Source organism: Gallus gallus, chromosome 1, assembly GCF_016699485.2.
Source record: "Gallus gallus isolate bGalGal1 chromosome 1, bGalGal1.mat.broiler.GRCg7b, whole genome shotgun sequence".
Taxonomy (NCBI): Eukaryota; Metazoa; Chordata; class Aves; order Galliformes; family Phasianidae; genus Gallus; species Gallus gallus.
Window position 1 is genome coordinate 21,030,028 of NC_052532.1, and position 20,161 is coordinate 21,050,188.

Here is a 20,161-nt window from a genome sequence, read left to right on the forward strand (position 1 = left end):
GTCATGGTGTAGAATTCCATATAAGAAAGCACCATTACCTGTCGCCTAGATTCTGTCCTTTCACTTGTGTGTAATTTGTTTTCCTTTTTTCTTTTTTTCTCCTATTTTTTCCCCTTTGTTTGGCATAAATTGTTTTTCCCTTTGGAGGGAGCATAGATGACAAATATTAGATTTCAGATGTTCCAGAAATAGTATACATTAATTGGGAAAATGACATTTACTAATTGTCTGGCAAATTGTTACTATGTAATTCTAAAAACATTCAGTAATGAGCACTTTCCATGTAATGCATTCCAGTTCCATTCCAGTACAGGTCTGAAATGCAGTGCTGAGACTGAATACGTACTCAGAATTCCTCTTCCAGCACAACCATTACTGAAGGATGCTGATTAATTTAGCTTAATATAATGTTATGTAACACATAAATTTCAATTAAAACATCTTATTAAAAGATTATTAAAAGAGATGATTAAAAATACACATTTTGGCTTTTTATAACAAGAGCTATTATACTAAAATGTTACTGGGCATTTTTCCACTGACTTATCAACCTGACGGCTGTGAGAATTTTGCCTTGAAACAGGCATGTAAAATTAGGCCCTCATCATTTGTTTGATGACTAGCAATTATTTTTAATACTTTCAGAGCTCTTAGGAGATGACAGTTTGACATTAATAGTTCCTAGTATCTGAGGTTTGGGAAATGCCTCTCTTTAACTGGCTTTAAATAATTATTTGCAGCATGAGAATCTTCAGTATAGAGATCATTCATCATTGTTTCAGTGTGCTACAGTTTTAGGTATACTGGATATTGTCTCCAGCATGTCTGGGCTGTTCCTGCTGGACTTGTTTGTCTCCTGTTCCCACCTCTTTGTCACTAGCTAGCAGTTTTGTGGTTATTTTGCCTTATATCTCCTTTTTGTGGAAGGATCGTATTTTGTTAGACTGCTACAAGCCAAAGTCTATAGCAATCAAAATTAGAATACAAAATAATAATGCCTAATTACATGAAATATTGCTATGATTTTACCTATCTTGAAATCATGTAGCTAAAACTTCTGGTGCTGCTTTTCTGCTCACATAAGAGTTATTCTGGCAATGCAGTGAAGGTCAGAGAACTAGACTGTGAACAGTGCAACAAAGAAATAAGAAGCATTCACCATCTGTCTTTTGAAATAATTCCCAGAATTATAGCAGCAAAATTCAAGAAAGTCAATCAAATAGTAAAAATTATAAGTAATGATTGCCTGTTGATTCACTTGTGAAATAAAATGCAAATTGAAAGATTTGATATCTAATGCCACTAAAATGAGGTACTATACCACATACGTATTTTACCACCTGGTATGATAACTGTGACATAACAGTCACAGAGATGCCAGCTACTGATTTCACTACGTGTGATACCGCAGTAGAACTCTGTTATCCCTATCCATTAATTAATTATCACTATCCTCGTAATATTAACAAGGAAATTTTGTTTGTCAAGACTTCAAAGCATTTTACAAACGTTAACAAATAAAGCAGATATGAGTGTTTTATTGCCTCTGATCAATGTAGTTCAGCCAATAGGCCATGAACTGAATCTACCACCCAGTACATTCCCATCTGTCTGCTTTCCCAGAGAGGATGGGAAAAGCTGTTTAGCAAACATCTTCCAAATACTTAAATATTCCTTTCTGCATTTGCAGTCCAAAGCAGACCTAGCATCTCGTCGTGGTGGCAGTAGCAACCTTCCTGATGCTCTTCTCCCCACTCCACTGTGGCATTTATTCTGTGAAAGCAGTGGAGATTGTGTTCAATCACCTTTTGCTGCTTAGTGTATGGGATGGAGAGAGATTTGGGGTATTTGAATTTTTGAATATTTGACAGGCTGCAGCTTCTTGAAGAATGAAGGCTGAGTGTACTGACTTGCCTGCAACACTACTAATGAGTCCTCATCAGAGCTAGCACTAGAACTCAGTTGCAGAAGAGAAACTGCTTTTGAGGAGAATTTCTTTCCAAAGGATTTAGAAAAACAAACAAAAAAAAGCAATATAACAACTAGCAAGAGCAGAGAAGGAAAAGAAAGCATCCTCTTTCTGATGGAATATGTGTGATGTGTGGAAATCTGTTTGAAAAATGGAAGTTCTTAAGTTCAGTTATGAACTCATACAGTTATGAACTGCAAGCAATTTGTGCTTCTGTGTAATTTTGTGGAAAGTGAGCCTCAGCATGGCTAATGTTTACTTGCTTTCCTTTCCTTCAAAATATGCACTGTCAGACAACAAGATCCATGAGCTCAGTTGTTCTGACTGCAGTTTGGAAGAGCTCTTCCTTTCTCTTAGATCTCCTCTTTTTTGTTTCTATTTCCAGTGGGGGTGCCGGGACTCATGTCAAATCATTTCAGTCCAAGGTCACCGACTGGAGACAGAAATAATCATGAGGAAAGAATTACAATTACCATTTGGGACAGTTTCTATGTGGCTGGGGGAACTGAACTTCACACTTCTTCCAGGTCCTTTCATAACAAGTCTACATGTCCATATAAGTTCATACAGCAGGGAAGCCCCTTCACCATGAGAGGGAGGCAACCAGTTCTCTCCCCTCATACACTGCCTTCCCCCTCTGTTCACTATCAGGTCACTTTGTACTTTTTGCGTGGTACTGGAGCTTGTCTAATGCACTGCAATAGGAAAACACAGCTTTCCAGCTCAGTGGAAACAGAGAAGGAGACAGAGGCTAATGGGATTAGGAAAGCTCCTGGCTCTATAATTACGTTGTACAGACACTTCCCATTGCTACAATATTATTAAGGTGGACATCTCCCCATTTGTAACAGCAAGATTTTATTTCTGTCTTTATTTCTCAGCTCATATTTGTTGCCTAAGACTGACTAGGAAAAATCATTCCAGTAACAAAGCAAAGGAAAATGGTATTTTTGACTTTTCTAAAAAGCCTAGCGATGGTTTGAAAAGTTCTACTGTATTAATACTTTGGTACAGAGTTCTTGAAATTTAGTACGCAGTTATGTTTATGTCTGCTGACAGCTGGTCTTATGGCCTTTTGAAAAACTGCCAGTCCACCTATATGACCAGAAGTGTAAATAGGACTCTTGGTCAAAGTATGCCCAAAAATGCTGTGTGGACACCTCAGGCCCAAACTGAGAAGGGCTTTTCTGAAGAGGTAGTTTATAATGAATAGGTGAGCTGATTCTGAGCAAGGTTTTCTGTTGTCAGGTATCATCTTTATACTTTCAACATTTACGCTTGGGCCACATGGAGGAGGACATGTACTAAATTAATTGTCAATAGAGTAGAAATCTGACAGGGATGTGGGAAGACAAGTTTATATGATCCCCAAAGGGTGATTATTCTTGCAGTAAATGATAGAAAATAAGCTATCCGAAGAAGGAGACAGGGCTGTAAAGGAAAGAGGCAGCAAGAAACTGGGCTGGTCTGATGAGGCAACATTAGATAACTGAGACATATACTTTCTGTCTCTTGTCACATAGCTAGATACTACGCAAGTATCTTTAACTAGGCTTCTCTCACCTTAGATGGTCATCCATTTTGTAGTTGTTTTATGGATATTGGACTTGAAGTACTGCAGCTTCATTTGAAAGAGTGCTCATAGCGGCCTCTGAAGTTAACAGAGGCACTTTGAATCTAATGAAGCCTGTATTATGCTGCATACACTGAAAAATCATGTTGTGTCTCAAATTGAGTAACCAAATTTAGTAAGTACTTTTGACCTTAGTGTCTCTGTGCATTTCATAGTCAGCAACAAAGAGAGAATAATATCTCTAATCTCATGGAAATTTTATAAATACAAATGCTTTGTATTCCGTTCCTATACAGATGTGTTTTATGGAAGAACCTCTAAGTTAATTCAGTGCAGGAGGTGCATTGTGTACAATAGAAAGGGCATAGACTACACCGCACAATTAGAAGAAAACAGTGTATCGGAAAGTCAGTCATTAAAGGAGTTCAATGCATTATAAGTGCCGGGTGAATACATGCTTCACAACCTCAGTGCTCTTTTAATGTAATTGTTATCTTAAATACCTGCAGCACTAGTATGAAACACTTGTAGCAGGATTAAGTTTAGAGCTCTGAAAGGTGGTATTTAGAATCTAATTTTTAAATTGTAGAATAATTTTAATTAATAGAAGTTATAGGAGATAATTTTATGACCTGTTCTACTGCATAGACAATTCTACTGCAAAATGAGTTTCTGAAGTTCCTCTGATTTCCATATATACTTTACCATTTTGTGATCTATGCATAAAACCAAATGTATCTCTCTCTTAAAAATAAGTGAGCTAATTCTTTTAGTTTTAATTACAGAGACCACAGAATAAGTGGAATTGCAATATAACTGTAGGTACGGAAAAGTTAAGTAACCATAGCAAAGAAGCATTTTTAGTCCTTTCCTGTTACTCTTTTATTCTTGTCACTAACCCATATTTACATGGTTTCTGTAATGGACACTTCAGGGAAAGGTTTGGTGCCTTTCTACATACATTATTGTAAGTATTGTAAGTTTTACATACAATATTGTAAGTATTTCTTGAGAAGAATCAGGCAACACTGGGTCTGACATTTATGTAATTGTCTGTTAAAATCATGCAAAATTAAGCAATAACTAATGAAGTTAAAGAATGTTCAGGACTAAAGGAAAAAACTTCAAAACATTTATCATCTTTGGGAGTTAACATGAATGGTTGCTTTGAGATGGATATATACACTTCTGCTTTCCCTGGGCATATATATGAATCAGCTTTTTGGGGCGGTTCTTTAAGGACACTATCTTGCACTGATTGCAGGGTTGGCTAATGCAGCCCTACAGGAATGGGTGCCATAAAACCATCTACAGGAAATCTAAGTGAAAACCAATTTTTTTTTTTTTTTTTTTAAAGGGATGAAAACAATAGAGTTAAATAAACCAGACCTCCAAGAATCAAAGGGAAGACAGTCAAAGACCTTGATCTTAGTGGGCTGCAACAAGGGGGTGAATTACAAAACTAAACCTCTTCTGGTACAACAATATCACTGCCAATCAACAAAAAGGGAGAAACGGCACATGTAATCAAGGAACATTAAGCATGTCAGGGGATTATGTACACTGAGGGGGACAACAATAAAAAGAAGTCCTCTGATTCTCTAGTGAGGTTAGCCCAAATTTCTTCCAGTCTATAGTCATCAGGCATGATGTTGTCTCCTTCACAGTTTTTATGCTGTCATTTGCTACATCTTGGCTCGTTGAAAAGTGAAGGGTTGAGCAACACATTCATCTGCCTAATTCTGTTCTAATTTAAAGGTCTTGCAAACTGTGTCTCTCTCTGCCTTTACTTCTCAGAAATGAGTTCGTCTCCAACCGTTTGAAGACTTTTGTACTTTTAAGAAACAAATTTTAAAAAATTGTGTCTTTTGAAATAATCAGTTTGGAATAGAACAGCTACAGAACTGTTATTTTTCATGCCACTCTACACAAAAACATAACTTTGGTGGTTTAAATTCCTGCTTATGAAAATGACTCTGTGCTTTCAGATCATGGTTCTGCAGGTAGCTCTGAGTGAATAGGTACCTGCTCCCGTGAATAATAATCAAGGCTGTTGTAATATGGGCTAGATTATCAGGGAAGCAGGGATAAACATCCTTGAAAAACTGATCACTCTTATGGAGTCTGCTCACAAAGTACCTGATAGTGAAGATTTTGGAAAAAATTGTCTTGGTTTTCTTTTGTAAAGGAACATATGCGATCCATTTCCTCCTCATAAACATAATGCAACTCTCTTCTACAACTGCTTCTGTCACTGTGAGTAGTAAGAATTACACTCGCCTAGAGCCTGTTGATCCACACACTGCTGAAATGTGCCAGAGTCATGCTCAGCCTCTGCCTGTGTGGGCTGAGGGAGTCCACCTTACACAGAGAAGAACATGCTATCACTACAGTGCTGTGTCATTGTAGCTGTTCCGTGCCATCATGAAGGTGCCATGTCATCATGGTGGTGCTGTGCCATCACAGAAGTTCCGTGCCATCATGATGGTGGTGTGCCTTTGTGCTGGTGCTCTGCAATTATGGCAGTGCCATGCCATCACAATGGTTCTGGGCCATCCCTGAGCTGCCATGTCATCACAGAGGTTCCATGCCATGCCGTCATGGTGGTATGCATTGTGCCACCAGGAGCTTGGGCTCCACTGCTTCATTTTGGGCAAACAGATCCACTGTTGTCACAATCACCACTGGCAGCTGCTAGGGCCAGGGATCAGGAAGTGCTTTTAAACAGTTGTCATCTCTGCACATTGCCTTATTCTGTAAGCCTTCCCTTAGTGCATAAATGCTTCCAACAGCTTGCACTAAATTTAAAGCACAAACTATTTCTTTCCTGAAAAGGATTAAGCAAAAGATTTTGGTGAGCTGACCTGAGCTTTTAGCCAATGTAGCACATATTTCCTTAGAGAAAATACTAAATAAGGTGATTGTATCTACCTTAATATGACACGCCCAATTGTTATATATCTGGATTTTAAAAATAAATAAGTAAAAGGAAATTTGAGATTGTCCTTATGAAACTAAGAACGGATCACCACTGACTGTTTGAAAAATGAGCAGGGGAATATGATAGAACAGGAAATAAGACTAAGCAGTGATTGGCAAGCCAATGGAAAGGATTATGGATGTGAGGAACAATAGCTGAGTATTTAAATAAAATTATAGACAGTGTGAGAGATAGTGAGAGATGGAATGAGGAAGAAAATAAAAATACACAAAGACAGCATGCACTGCTGGATGCCAGCATCCAGTCGAAATAATATCAGTTTACCAAATCAAATGATCCAGTCCTCAAATGTCTGAAAAAACAGGGCTCTGAGGGATGCTGAACGCTAATGTAGCCTACTGACCTCTCTAAATCGGAGTGATAAGCACTTAAACTTTTAAGATCTAGATCTAACAGATGTCTTTTAAAAATCCAGGATGATAGAAATTCTACAATTTCCTAGCAGTTCACACCAGTATTAGGAGTGTTGTCAAAAACTCCTCCCTTCAGTCTAGTCTAAATCTTGTCTGGAACAGTTTAAGCTTTCTACATTCTTTTCCTTCAGTAGATGCCCAATGACCCAGTGAACAATTTTTCTTCCTTCTTTGATGCTGCCTTTTAAATAATTTCCTGTCTAAATAAAAGCTCCATAATTCCTCTTATGTTTCCCATAGGTCATATGTTTTTGACACTTTTTACACTTGCAGGTTTATTCTGTACCACCTTGAAAATGCAACAACAAAACTTGGCCAGTGTTTTAGCTTAGGATTTACCAGTTGAGCTGAGCAGAAGTGCTCCTTCTCATTCATGTTTATACTTCAGCACTTGATGCTTTTCATTTTCTGGAGCAGCGTGACATTGCCGATTCTTGTTCTGCTTGTCATTCACTGTACCCCCATGATACTTTCCTGTAGAACTCCCATCTAGCAAATTGTTTGCAATACTGCATTTGTGCATTTCATAGGAACCTCTGTCCTTTCATGCTAGACTGAAGGAACCAGGTTCACTACAGAAGCCAGTACATGAAAATTTCAGGAAGGACATGAAAGTAATCCTTCCTCTACTGTATCTTCTCAGCTCAAGAGCTCCCCAGACAGAAGAACATCGTGATTTACAGCCACAAATGTAGTCTTTGCCTCCATTTATACATCACTTTTGAAACGCATATGTACTTCTATTTTTTTTTATTATTATGATTATTTTTCCTGTGGCAGTGAGACCTATAGTTTAGTTACATATTATATTAAAGTCTACTTAATTTGTTGCCTGATAATTTCTTGAAGAGTCTGAAAGGGGTTTTTTTGGGTGTGTGTGTGTGTGTGTGAAGTTAGAAATAATTAATAAGCAATTCATCTTATCCAAACTATTTACATTTTAGTAGCCCTATATCATGTACTTCTCCACCATCTCTTGTCCAGCCTTAGAAATGCTTAATCTGTTGTACTGAAACTGTCATTCATCTGAACAACTGACTCTTCTTTGCAGGTTTTTTTTTTTTTTTTAATTCTGTTTCATGTCTTCTGAAAAGATACAACTAGAACTGCATCAAGTGTTTGAGAAGCTAGTATGGTATATATATATATATATATAAAATAAGATTTTGTTTTGTTCTCTCTTTTCCTTGTAATTTCTAATATTCTTTTTATCAGTTACTTTTTCACTATTATTAGTTTCAGATCTCTTTCTGAAAGATAATGGCTATCACAGTGAACCACCCTATCATGTATCTATAATTAGGGTACTTTTAAGTTGTCTGTATGGTATTATACTTGTCAAGATTTAGTTCAGTTGTTTTTATTGAAAGTCTTTCAATATTGTGATATCCTCCTGGATTTCTTTTCAGTCAGCTTTTTATTTGTCTAGTTTGCATAATATTATATCATCACAAAATTCTGTCCTTTTGTAATTCAACCCTTTTCCATATGGTTATGAATGCACTAAAACCAACAAAAAAGCAGGCTCACATTCAGAGGTGTCCAAGGGTAATATCTTCTTCTTGTCCAAGGGTAATATCTTCTCATTATAAAATCTGATAATTAAATCTTACTTTTAGTTTTCTGTCTTATGTTTGACAGAGTAACTTCTTTAAGAGCCTTTGTATGAATCTCTGTGAAAAACACATCAATTAGGTGACATTTATCTTATAAACTCCTCCAGAGATATCTAATAGATTTGTGACGTAGGAGGCCTCAACAGAACTTCTGCTGACTCCTTACCCTTACATTATATTTAATATACTTAATTGTATAGAATACTTAATTATGTAGAAGAAAAGCTGATTGAAAATATCAATCAGATTTATGGTCTAGTAGTATCCAGAATTACTTCTGGAGTGTTTTAAGCTTGATGTCACATTTGTCACTGACCTTTGTCCTAAGAGATTGATTTAAGCCATAGGTTACATACCACAGTATTTTTGCTCAGCAGTTTCATATTTGCATTTCTTTACAACTCTGGGATGATTACCATCCATCATGTCCCTGTAATTTAGTACAGTGAATTTTATTAGTTTGTCCTTTTATTAATATTTTAATTGAGATAGCTCCTCAGGTTCACCACTTGTGAAGAATTGCTCTAAGAGCTGTCCTGACCTTCCCTTTAATGAAAACCGATGCATTCTGATTGTTTATCTACCTTGAGAGCTGCTCGTGATCAATTATCAGTTTCACCGATGGTCTGATGAGCCACTTCTTTCTGATATAACTTAAAAGGTGTTGAGCATTTAGTTAGGGCTTCTTCAAAATGGGTTTTTACACTAATCTGTGATTTTATGCTTAAGATCGCTTAGACTCTCCTGCTTTTTCCCTCTTTTGGACATGAATACTGTTTTTAGGAGCTTATTTCTGTATTTTAGTATCTTCTCAGCAATTTAATCACACTGCTGTGTCACTTTTAAGTGCTTCTGATATCCTCTTAACTGAGGTTATTCAATGACTCTTGGCCTATACCATGATGTTACATGAAGTCTCCACCTCAAAGTAAACATATGTTATTCCAACTTTTCCTTTTCAAAATGTGAATGTTGCCATTGAAGAAGTCTAATATACTTTTGTCTGTATCTTTACCCTCATAGGCCTTTCATACTTGCTTCTTGATTGTTGGGAACCGTAATCTCACTGTAGCAAGTAATTGAAGTGTCTCATAATCATTTTTGCCTCGCTAACGTTTTTAGACTTTTGTGTCAACACTCTGGTAATCTGATAGACTGTAGCTCTACTATCACACATCTCCTGTTTATAATATAGTCCACAGGGATTTGTGTATACATTAACGCTGATAGCATCTTCACCTTATTATCCTTAACTATAAATGCATGCTTTCTACCCACACAGTACCTATTCTTACCTGAGCAGTATTTCTCATTGCCAAACTAACAATGTCCTATTTTTGTAGACTATTCTTTCAATTCACCAAACTCATTTAAAACTCTCATTTTGTCCCTGTCTGTTCTTGTAGGTCCTTCAGCATGAAATCTTTGACAAATTTAACAAATACACCAAGTTATGAGTTAAAATATTTAATGGCATTGGACCAGGATAGAATCTTAAAATAGTACTCTCCTTTGACAGTAAATCATTGATATATTTCTTTTCTAGTCAATGTAGTTTGCATATAAATGAGCGTACTGCATAAGAAAACATGAAAAACCTTCCTGAAATCCTGTTAGATTCCACTTCTCATTTTCTCAAGTCCTATTAATCATTAAGAAGGAAATTAGATAACTTGTCACAATTCGTACTTGGCAGGTACATGTTGTCTTTCACATATTCCTCCTGTCTTCTAAATGCTTAATAAAACTGTCTTCCATTACTTGCTTCAGTATTTGGGGTAACTGAGGGTAAACAGACAGGTTTTATAAATCCTGTGCTTCTCTTTTTCCTTCTTTAAATACAAATAGAGTGTTTGCTTTATTCCAATATGTGTGTCTTATATACAGGGCGAGTTAACATCAGTGTTAAATGAATGGAATCTAACTACTCTTGCTGTGTAATGGCCCAGAGCTACTACAATCCTCTATGGGCTGTTGCTTGTTCCTTTGCACATAGCTAACTGAAAACACTACCTGCCTGGGACATTGTCTGTGCTATATATTCTTTACCATAAAAGTGGGGAGCTACAACATATTTACTTATCTAGTGATAAGATCAAATGCATTCAATTTGCAGAACTATTCTCCAATATCTACATTGCTTAATTCAGTATGATATATTAATCATGCAATGAATTCAAAAATATGTATTAGAAGTGAAGCAAATGATAGAGTTAATTTACCTGGAAGGCAGCGGGTATGCTGGCGGACAATATATTTCGAGTGGCCAATTAAGCATCACATCCTAATTTATTTGTGAGTAAGTGTTAGGGAAGTGTTCTGAGCTGATGCATGAATAAAATACAAAACCTTTTCTTTAATACATTAAAAAGAAGGGGGGGGGGGGGGGGGAGGGGGAAAGCTGTGGGATAAGAGTTTGAGCGTCTGTCATTATGTTCTCCCTCCAGTCAAAATATTCTCTGTTAAAATGTCCTTTGCCAAAATATCCTGTGACAGTCTCATTTCAGTTAAATTTCATTAGCCTGGAAGCCACACAGATACTGACAAAAAGTTAGAGAGAGACACAGTATGTTGGCATCAGAGCAGGTGAGCCCTGCTCATTATAAGGATTCACTTTGTGTTTGAGGTTTGATTCCTTGAGACTATTTGTCATTGCTGTCTGTTTCCAACCTGAGAGGAGACTGCTGAAATTATGTTTCTTGACGTAACTGCCTGCTTCTCTTATTGCTGAATAACACGTCTGTCATCACTTCTAAATCTTCTGCTGTCTGATTTTTTAGTGTATATCTTTCTTATGCATTAATGGATTTTGTACACTGAGATAGAAACAGCCTTGTGACAATCCTTTCTGTCACACTTGTTTCACAATCTCTTTTGTTCAGGTTTGTGTTTTGCTTTGTACCTCCCAATTTGTACCTTTTGTTCATTGTCATTGACTTTATTTTAACAGAAGTGTCCTTTATTTTGGTCTTCTAGTTCAAATTAGACATGCCATGTACTACTATCCGAGAAGCCAATTTAAATTGCAGTCCAAATGCAAACTGTGTTTAGCTTTAATGTAGTGGCAGTCAACTGTCTACTTGAATTAATTTCATCTCTTTTTGCTTTTTTATAGTTCTAGCCTCACTTCTTCAGGAAGCAAGATTTATTCAGTTGTACTTTCTGTCATTCTGAGCCCTGCAATTTCTTTGGAACCTTCTTGAAAATTTCAGCCAATTCTGAGAGTGTTCAAGGTCTCAGTGTTAGAACAAGTGAATGGAGCCAAGCAGTCTCCCACTGAGGGCAGAGATGCAGTTCAGCTCATTTATTTGGACATGTACTGTATACATAAAGGATACTGCCTAACTTCCATCCAAAAGAGAAGATTCCATTAACGCTTGTTCTCTCTTAGACACACGTAGACTGGCTTATCAGCTACCTGTTACTGGTATTAGGCAATGCACTCTTTCATTTTTCTTTCATCACGTAGTTTATCATTTCTAGTTTTTCTTTATATGAAATAGCATTTTTATGCTGAATGGGATAGTTGTATTTAGCTAGTTTATGTATTGGATTTCTACAAATTCTTGTCCTTAGTATTTTTTATAGCATTGTTTCTGAAGTTCAGCCTTTTTATTTGTTTGTTTTCATGGCTTTTCCTTTGACATCTTGAAGTACTCATATTTGTTACTTGATGTTGAGTAATATCTTGCAAATTTGCTAATGAAATCAGAATTGCTAACAAAACTTCTAACAAAGTTTAGAAGTTCACCATTATCCTGCAATATACAACTTAATATACTTAAAGATGCATATACTTTATGAATAGGCTCGTGAAAATTGTATTTTCCTTTTTAGTAGACATAATCTTATTATTAATCGATTTGCTCTAATTAGAACTAGGGCCTGTACATTTATGTTTATACTACGTTTCCTTTTACTGCAAATCCTGAGAAAATAATAAGCACATAAGATAGTCTTATTCCAAGTCATAAAACCACAGGGAACTTGGCTTCATATGTTCTACTTCTTGTTCACTGTTCCTTGACTTCCTACCTCTTCCTACCTTTTTTCAGTTATGCTTCTTGTCTGTCTTTTTTGCATTAATTTTAAGCTACTGCATCCAAATATCTCTTTTCAAAATTCTTTCTCTACTCTTCTCATAAATCTCTCTCATTTACATTTCCTTCTTCCAAATGCCTCCCAAATACATTTCTCTTACTTTCCCATTTCTCCAAGCTACCTTGCCTGCTTCCCACAATCTTGCCATACTATATCTGATCTAGAGGGATCTATATACCTGATCTCAGTATCCCTGCCTATAGCAAGGGGGTTGGAACTAGATGATCTTGAAGGTCCCTTCCAACCCAAACCATTCTGTGATTCTATGGTTCTATACGCATAGGACTGAATGTGTATGTGTGCACACTTATTATCAAAGCACACAAAGAAAAACATTTTTTTTCCATGTCTGATTTTCTCTGATACCTTTCTCTTATGATCATGCTTAGGGATAAGTTTAGGAATATTTATTTTTTCCATTGAAACAACTCAGAATTCTAATTTTTCCTCTTCTCTCTTCTGCCTTCTCTTGTCTGTATCTTTTGCTGTCAGCCACAGAAGAAAGAGACAGCTGTTTATGCTTTATACTGATTGCAAACCTCACTACATTCATGGGTATGATAGTTTTTATATACACCACATGGTACAAGACATAATCACTTTGTGACTCAGCATACTGGACCAGGTGTACATTCTGCTTCATATTACTTATCCAGATGTATTTTCCTCCATTTCTTTCCATTCAGTCTACACCATAAGTCACAGAATCATAGAATGGCTTGGGTTGGAAGGGACCTCAACGATCTTTAGGTTTCAACCTCCCTGCCTCAGGCAGTGTTGCCAGCCACTAGATCAAATATTAGATCGGGTTGCCTAGGGGCCCATCCAACCTGGCCTTGAACACATCCAGGGAGGGGGCATCCAAAACCTCAAACATGTGGACAACCTCTTCCAGCACCTCACCATCCTCTCAGTGAAAAAAAATCCCTCTGGTGTCTAATCTAAATCTTCCCTCCTTTAGTTTAAAATAATTCCCCTTTGTTCTATCACTATCCACCAATGTAAGAAGTTGATTTCCCTTGTGGTTATAATCTTCATATAAATACTGGAAGGCCACAATGAAGTTTCCCTACAGCCTTCTCTTCTCCAGACTGAACAAGCCCAGCTCCTTCAGCCATTCTTCATAGGAGAGGTTCTCCAGCCTTCTGATCATCTCCGTGACCCTCTTCTTAACCCTCTTAACTCTTAACATATATATATGTCAATTAAATTATTTATGGAAGTATGCATCTCACTGTGTTGCGTATATGTATTTTCTATTAATCAGGTTAATCAAGGACAAAAACATGAATTACATTAACTTTACTTTCCTTCTATAGGAAGACTGTGCAAGGAAAAAATCACTGGATGGAAAACTGAATGTGGTAAGAAGATGCAAATTCAGTTTATGATAGTGTAAGCAAGTCTTTCATGCTTCCTAATGTATTTGATAAGGTTAGTTTTTTTTAATGTTGTTTGGTAAGTACTGTGAGAAGAATGCTTTTTTTTTGTTTTCTTTTTTTCCCCCCAAGCTAGATAGGTAACAGTAAATTAAAGTGGAACAAAAAGTAAAAAGGGAAGACTATTTATACAGAATGATGTCTTTTATAAAGAAACCTATGTAAAACTGATCATTTTGAAGTTGAAAATCATGCTGTACCCACTAGAAATCTATAAGGAGGAAATAAAAGTAATGGAACTTCTTGGACAATGGAGGTAGCTTCCCAGTAGGACACGTGCCCAAGTCCCACTCATAAACTATCTAAGCTATGTTTTCAACGCAGTTATGCTTTTTCTTCCCCCTTATTTCTTGTGTAAAAGAGGATTTTTACTTTTTTACACTTTTCCAAAAAGTGTTTACTTTGTATGCTACTGAACTCTTCTGCCAGAAAGCATTGTCATAAGAAGGTGCAGCACTGAAATGGGAAACCTGGATTCCAATCCTCATGCATCCCTGCTTGAACCTGAACCACCTGTCCATGCTTTCCAGGAATACACTGTAATCGCAAGCTAAATAATTCTATGGTGGAATTCTTTCATGCCTCCATGCGAAGTTGGATCACTGTGCAACCAGGAATCTAAGCTGAAGGGTACAAAGGAAAAAATAAAAGAGATTGAATCTGTGATCAGATGATGACATGGGTCTCCTAGAGGAGAGATGCATTGCAAATTGTGCCATTTTCTGAACTTTATACCAGTGTGCCAGAAAGAACAGAAGGAAATTAGCCCCCGTGAGAGGTCTAGTTAATTATGAGTTTCACTAACTCCGTAAATAAATGAATTATGGGTAAGATAATACACATAGCAGTTTATTTTTATCCCCAAAGGGTGATGAAGCTTTGTGTTAATTGGGGAACAGAGCACGCAGCCACTTGCTAGACTGGAGTTTGTATTGGTTAAGATTCAGAAGGTCTAGAATATCTAGAATATATCTAGAATAGCTGTAAGATTCTGCCAAGGCTAAGATATAAGGGTAGTGTAAACTTTGCATTCATGAAAATGTAGAACTGATGCAAATATAAATGAATTTAATTTTGGTATCTCATCAAGAGCAGGAGCATACAAACATATGCCGTTTAAAACTGGGAATATTGTAAGCTAGTTGTATTTGAGTTATGTTATGGGGATAACTTGTTCGCTTGTAGTGCATGAAAACTCTTAATGTACTTTTTCATAGTGATTGATCCAAGACAAAGAGTTGTCTCAATGATCCCACCTTTATCTGAAAGTCAACATGTCTGTGCTCTAAAGACTTGTTTATGCATTTCCCATTTAAGCATCAGTGGATATAAATAAATAAACAGCACTGGGAATTGCAAGCAGATCTCAGTATTGTTTTCCCCTTCTCCAAGTTAATCGCATTCTCAATAGAATCAGCCTGTCTTTGTTAGTCTCTTTTTAGCCCCCATAGCTCCTGCATTCCTGATTGAACTGTGCCTTGTGCTTAACAAAAGGGGTCTCTAACTTGTAGTTTAGGATTTAGAAATCAAGGTCTTCTTCTTCCTTGGTGAATGTTCCACCCATCTGGCCATCATGGATGCAGAGACACTAACAAAGGAGCCTTAATGTGCCTGAAACAGTCTGAATTGCTCTCAGACTTCCATGTCTAAAATTTGTTTAATCTGGAGTTTATGAACAGTTCATCAAAGGATGCCATCAGTAAGAACAGCAGAGGAAGCCACGCCAAATCAGTAATACAAATGAAGAGCAATGTGTTAAGGAATGCTAGAATATCTATATATACAGTAAAACATTTTATGATTGAGATCCCTGATACTGTTTGACTAGTGTACATTTTGTGGGAGATCCTTCAGAATTTACAAACTCTACCTTCATCTCTGCAAAGCTGAACTCAGCTCAGTGTAGTTCATTCCAACTTAACTTAGAATTTCTTTCTTGTAGAGAAAACTTGTGAAGTTAGGTGCTTCATCCAAAATACACCCAAATACAGAAAAGAAATGGTGGTCATAGGATATGAGGAAAAGTTTTACTAATCCAATCTTACGGCTCTTGGATGTATAAGCAGATGGCAAGATATCTCAGCAGGTGTTGCTACCAGCCCTTTGGCAGAACAAAACCTCTCAATGGACACTAAACCTACTTAAAAAACTATTTGAAATAATGCTTCAACATCCTCTACTAAAAAATACCTCCCTTGCTAGAATAGCTTATTATACATCTTGGAAACACAATCCAGTAACTAAGAGAAATTGCTCTGAATTTTGGATTTCTGAAAGCCATTAACCATAAGAGAAACAATTTAAAAAGAATTTGATCATCAAGTTGTAACAGAACTCTCAGCTCTAAACACGTGCCCAGTTTCATATCATGTAAAAGGCAATGAGTAAATGGAGATGCTGTTTAAAAGCCTAATGGTTATGCTGAGAGCATTGCTTGGAGGACAGAAGCTCAGAAAACCCACCTAGTAACTTATTTTATGTCTAGAATTTACATGAAATGAATCAAGAGGATTTTCATTCTTCTCTTTGTCATATGGAAGAGCTTCCTGTGCTTTTTAACAACATGAATGGTTCAGATGATAAATAAGAAAGTTCTTTGAATACCATACATATTTTTAAAGATTCCCCCTTACAAATGATACCACAAAACTACCAAAACCACAGAGAATGGCAGCCAGGACAGCTTCAGTGCACAGGAAGGTTAATTAAACCAGAACTCCCAGTCTGCATAACTGGCAACTTAGAATAAAATCTTAGGTGCTATGGAGTGCTGCTGAATGCGTTGTTAAATAGAATCTCTGTGGTTTCCTTTTTCTACTGATTCTTGCAAGAATATTTCATTAATAATTTCTGCAGGAACTCCTACAGGAAATGGTAGGCAACTGATTTATCAGGAAGCATATTTAACACATAAAGAAATCCACAAGTACTACATTTTGCAGAAGTCATTGCCATAGGTTGCTTTGGGTGCTAAAAGTGTATCGGTTCTCTCAGGAATAAATAGAAAAAATAATGAATGACAGGTGCTTCATTTGAGACCACAGTGGTCCAAATAAAGGTGCTGGTTTGGTCACAAACAGCAAATAAGTACAGAATAATCTGAGAACATTTATTATGAATTCTCAGGACTGATGAACAACACCTGACAAGGCAGAAAAGTGATCCGAGCGTCATATTTTGTTAGTTGAAGTATTAAGAGGGATGTACAAGAGAAAATACAGCACTCATAATCTAAGGTTGTCATTACCTGAGGCTCTGTCCCTTCAAGTTTAAGTGGGAAATCTTGAGAGTGCAACATAGCAGCAGCAACTTGGGTGCTGTAGAAGGGAACAGAGGTAACAAAACTTACACAATTCTTTCTTTTGGTATGCTTGGCCATAGAAGTTTGTCATAAAAAAAGTCAGAGAAAAAAAAAATCAAAAGGGACTTAGCAGCCTGGACTGCCCCATGGCTTAGCTGCCTAGGTGTACAGTATCTGGGACATGCTCACAGATCTACCAAAGCCTACACTGCTGCTATATCATGGGCATTCATCTCTTAGCAGCATCTATGAAAACATTAAAAGGAAGCGAGTCAAACCCCAGCTCCAACTGTAGTGGATTCTTAGCCTAGATATAGGCATTAATTAATTAGCAGCAACTGTCCTAAGTTAATTAGTTAGCAATTAGCACAGTCTTTATGTTCAGTGTCATAAACGGAGAAACTCTTAAATCTCTGGGATTTATTTGTATGCAGGGGGAGTAGCTTCAAATTTTAAAAGGGAAGAGTTCACAACATATCTGTTCTGAAATATTCTCCAGCTGGACAAAACTTTGTATTGATTTTGTGTTAAACCTGCTCTGTGCTGGGAACTTATCTGTAGCAGACGTTTGGCTCAGGACTGGCTATCCGACTGATCAAAGTTTGGGTGTATTTGCTTGACTTCAAATTTAATGGAGGGATGCTGAACGTTTCATAGTATGGAAACATCATCTGCTTATTCTTCATTTAAACAATGAAACTCACGTGGGCTCCCGTGTACCCTGTTTCGTTGACAGCTGCAGCAGTGTGTTGTTCATCTGTAACAGTCCTTTCGCACAGGACTGGCTATCTGACTGATCAAAGCTTGGGTGTATTTGCTTGACCATTCTAATTGGTTATTTTATGAACTGTACAATGGTTTAAATGTAGCAATGTACAAATGAGCACCTCCCAACTGGAAACAAGTTGTAAGTATGACAGTTTAGATACAGATTTGTACAAGCGTGCAACACTGTCCATTTTTCTCTGATTTTAAGATTAGGATACAAAGTTATGAATCTGCATTGAAGACAAAAAGATCCTCTTGTTTCGACACTTGTATCCAGTAGCACTGCAAGAATAGAAGGTGATCTTATTTTCAACCAGACATCGACCTCTCCTAGGAGGTGGAGGATGTTAATTCTCTAAGTTGGTTACTTCTTGGGGAAGTGCTGCTGTCAGTGGGCAGATGTGCAGTTAGGGCTGTGCTCTCGGCACTTTGTTACCCATGAGCAGTGCTGTTTTACCCAAGTGTGCTGTGTGTGGGCTGAACGCAGTGACACGGTTGGGTGGAGTTCAACCTTTTTCCTGTCTGTGTGAAAATGCAGCAGAGCTCAGGATGTAGCTAAGCTCGTCAAGATAAGAGCATTTCTGGATATACACCAAGACCCATCTTTGAATGAGTGAAGGTTTCAGCTGATGTCTGCTGGGATGCTTCCTGACACGACACCGCTCAAACTGCTCTCCGAAACGTAGGGTGCCTCACGTCCATTAACTGAACCCCAAATGGACTTTGCAGGGTTTGAACTTTGCCTCCTGGTGCTTCAGAAACAGATGAGTTACTGGTGAAACAAATACCCACATTTAATGAAGACTGCACTGCTTACGCATGGAGGCTGGAGATGGCGAAAACTCCCAGAGGCTGATGTGAAGAACAGCGTGAACGAGGCACGGCATGGACAGCGGGTTCGACTTGCAGCTCTGTCTGAAGCCGTGAATCTCCACTGCTCAGCAATCCCACCATGAGCCGAAGCCCGACCCATCGTTTCCACGGCGGTACCATCCCTCAGCCATCGTCCTGTAACGATGCGTTTATTTCTTGCATTTCCTAACAGACGGCTTTTCTTACGTAAAGGAAGGTTTTCGTGACGAGGGAGAAGACTCCCTCCAAAAAAAGTCTGACAAACTTTTTCCGTTGGCAAAAGTCGGTTACCGCCATCCCAATCTCCGCTTGCCGCAGTTCGGATCGCGCATCGCGGAAACCTCTCAGCGAATTGCTCCGTCCTCCAGGCGCGGAAAACATCGATTCGTCCTTCTTCGCGGCAACTCTACCACAGCAACAACTTTTTCAAACGACGCGGGCCAGGCTGCCACGGGGCAGCGGCACCACCGCGGGTGACGGCGGCTGCTCCCGCCGCTGTCCGAACGGCGGCACGTCAGGGCGCAGCTGCGCACCCCCGGCGGGCACGCGGCGGCGAGCACGGCGCCAGGCTCCCTCGGCCGCCGAGCCGCTCGCGCCGCGCCGCAGCCCAGCGCCAACGGCCGCGTGCCGCCGCTCGGCACCTGTGCGGCACGGGCGGGGGAGCGGCGGGAGAGGCGCCTGCGCACTGCGCGCCGCGCGGCCCCTCGCCGCCACGGCCGCAGTCACTTCCTGCCCCTGTGCCCATCCGGCTCCGGGGTCAGCGGCCGCCGCTCTGGCGGGACAGGGGCGAATAAAGTGGAGTTCGGGGCGGGGGGAGGCCGCCCGTCCGCTCCCAGGTAGGGGACTGCGAGCGGCGGTCGCGCGGCGGTCCGCCCGCCGCTTCCTGCCGCTGCCGCCGGCGGCGTTCGGCGCCCGCTGTCACCTGCCGCCCGCCCGTCCCTCCCTCCCCGCGGCTGGCGCGTGGCGGCCCGGCGGGCTCTCCCGACCGCGGCTCCGCGGTGCTCGCTCTGCTCCGTTCCCTCACGCCCGGCCCGGCCCGGCGAGCTGCCGGCGGCGCGGTTCCGCTCTCCGTCGCGCGGGAGTTGCGAGGTGGCGGCGGGGAGCGGCGCGGGGCTGCGAGCGCGGCTG

General features: G+C 39.1%; 1 protein-coding gene and 1 long non-coding RNA gene across 8 annotated transcripts in view; one reads left to right on the forward strand and one right to left on the reverse strand.

The window, feature by feature from the left end:
• The window catches only part of ZNF800 (zinc finger protein 800), a 77,757-nt gene that overhangs the window by 43,716 nt on the left and 13,880 nt on the right, over nucleotides 1-20,161 (forward strand). For 2 of the 7 annotated variants that reach the window (XM_025147527.3, XM_040688950.2), the window contains exon 3: nucleotides 13,993-14,037. The gene's annotated coding sequence lies outside the window, so the exon portion shown is untranslated. Of the gene's footprint in view, nucleotides 1-6,121; nucleotides 6,397-13,992; nucleotides 14,038-19,720; nucleotides 19,870-20,161 lie in introns of those variants that run through there. The other 5 variants (XM_040688863.2, XM_040688671.2, XM_040688715.2 and 2 more) reach the window with 4 other exon arrangements.
• On the reverse strand, nucleotides 1,524-4,167 carry LOC121109516. The gene is made up of 2 exons (XR_005850416.2): nucleotides 3,533-4,167; nucleotides 1,524-1,773 (listed from the first exon to the last, which is right to left on the reverse strand). It is a non-coding gene; the product is annotated as an uncharacterized LOC121109516 (long non-coding RNA).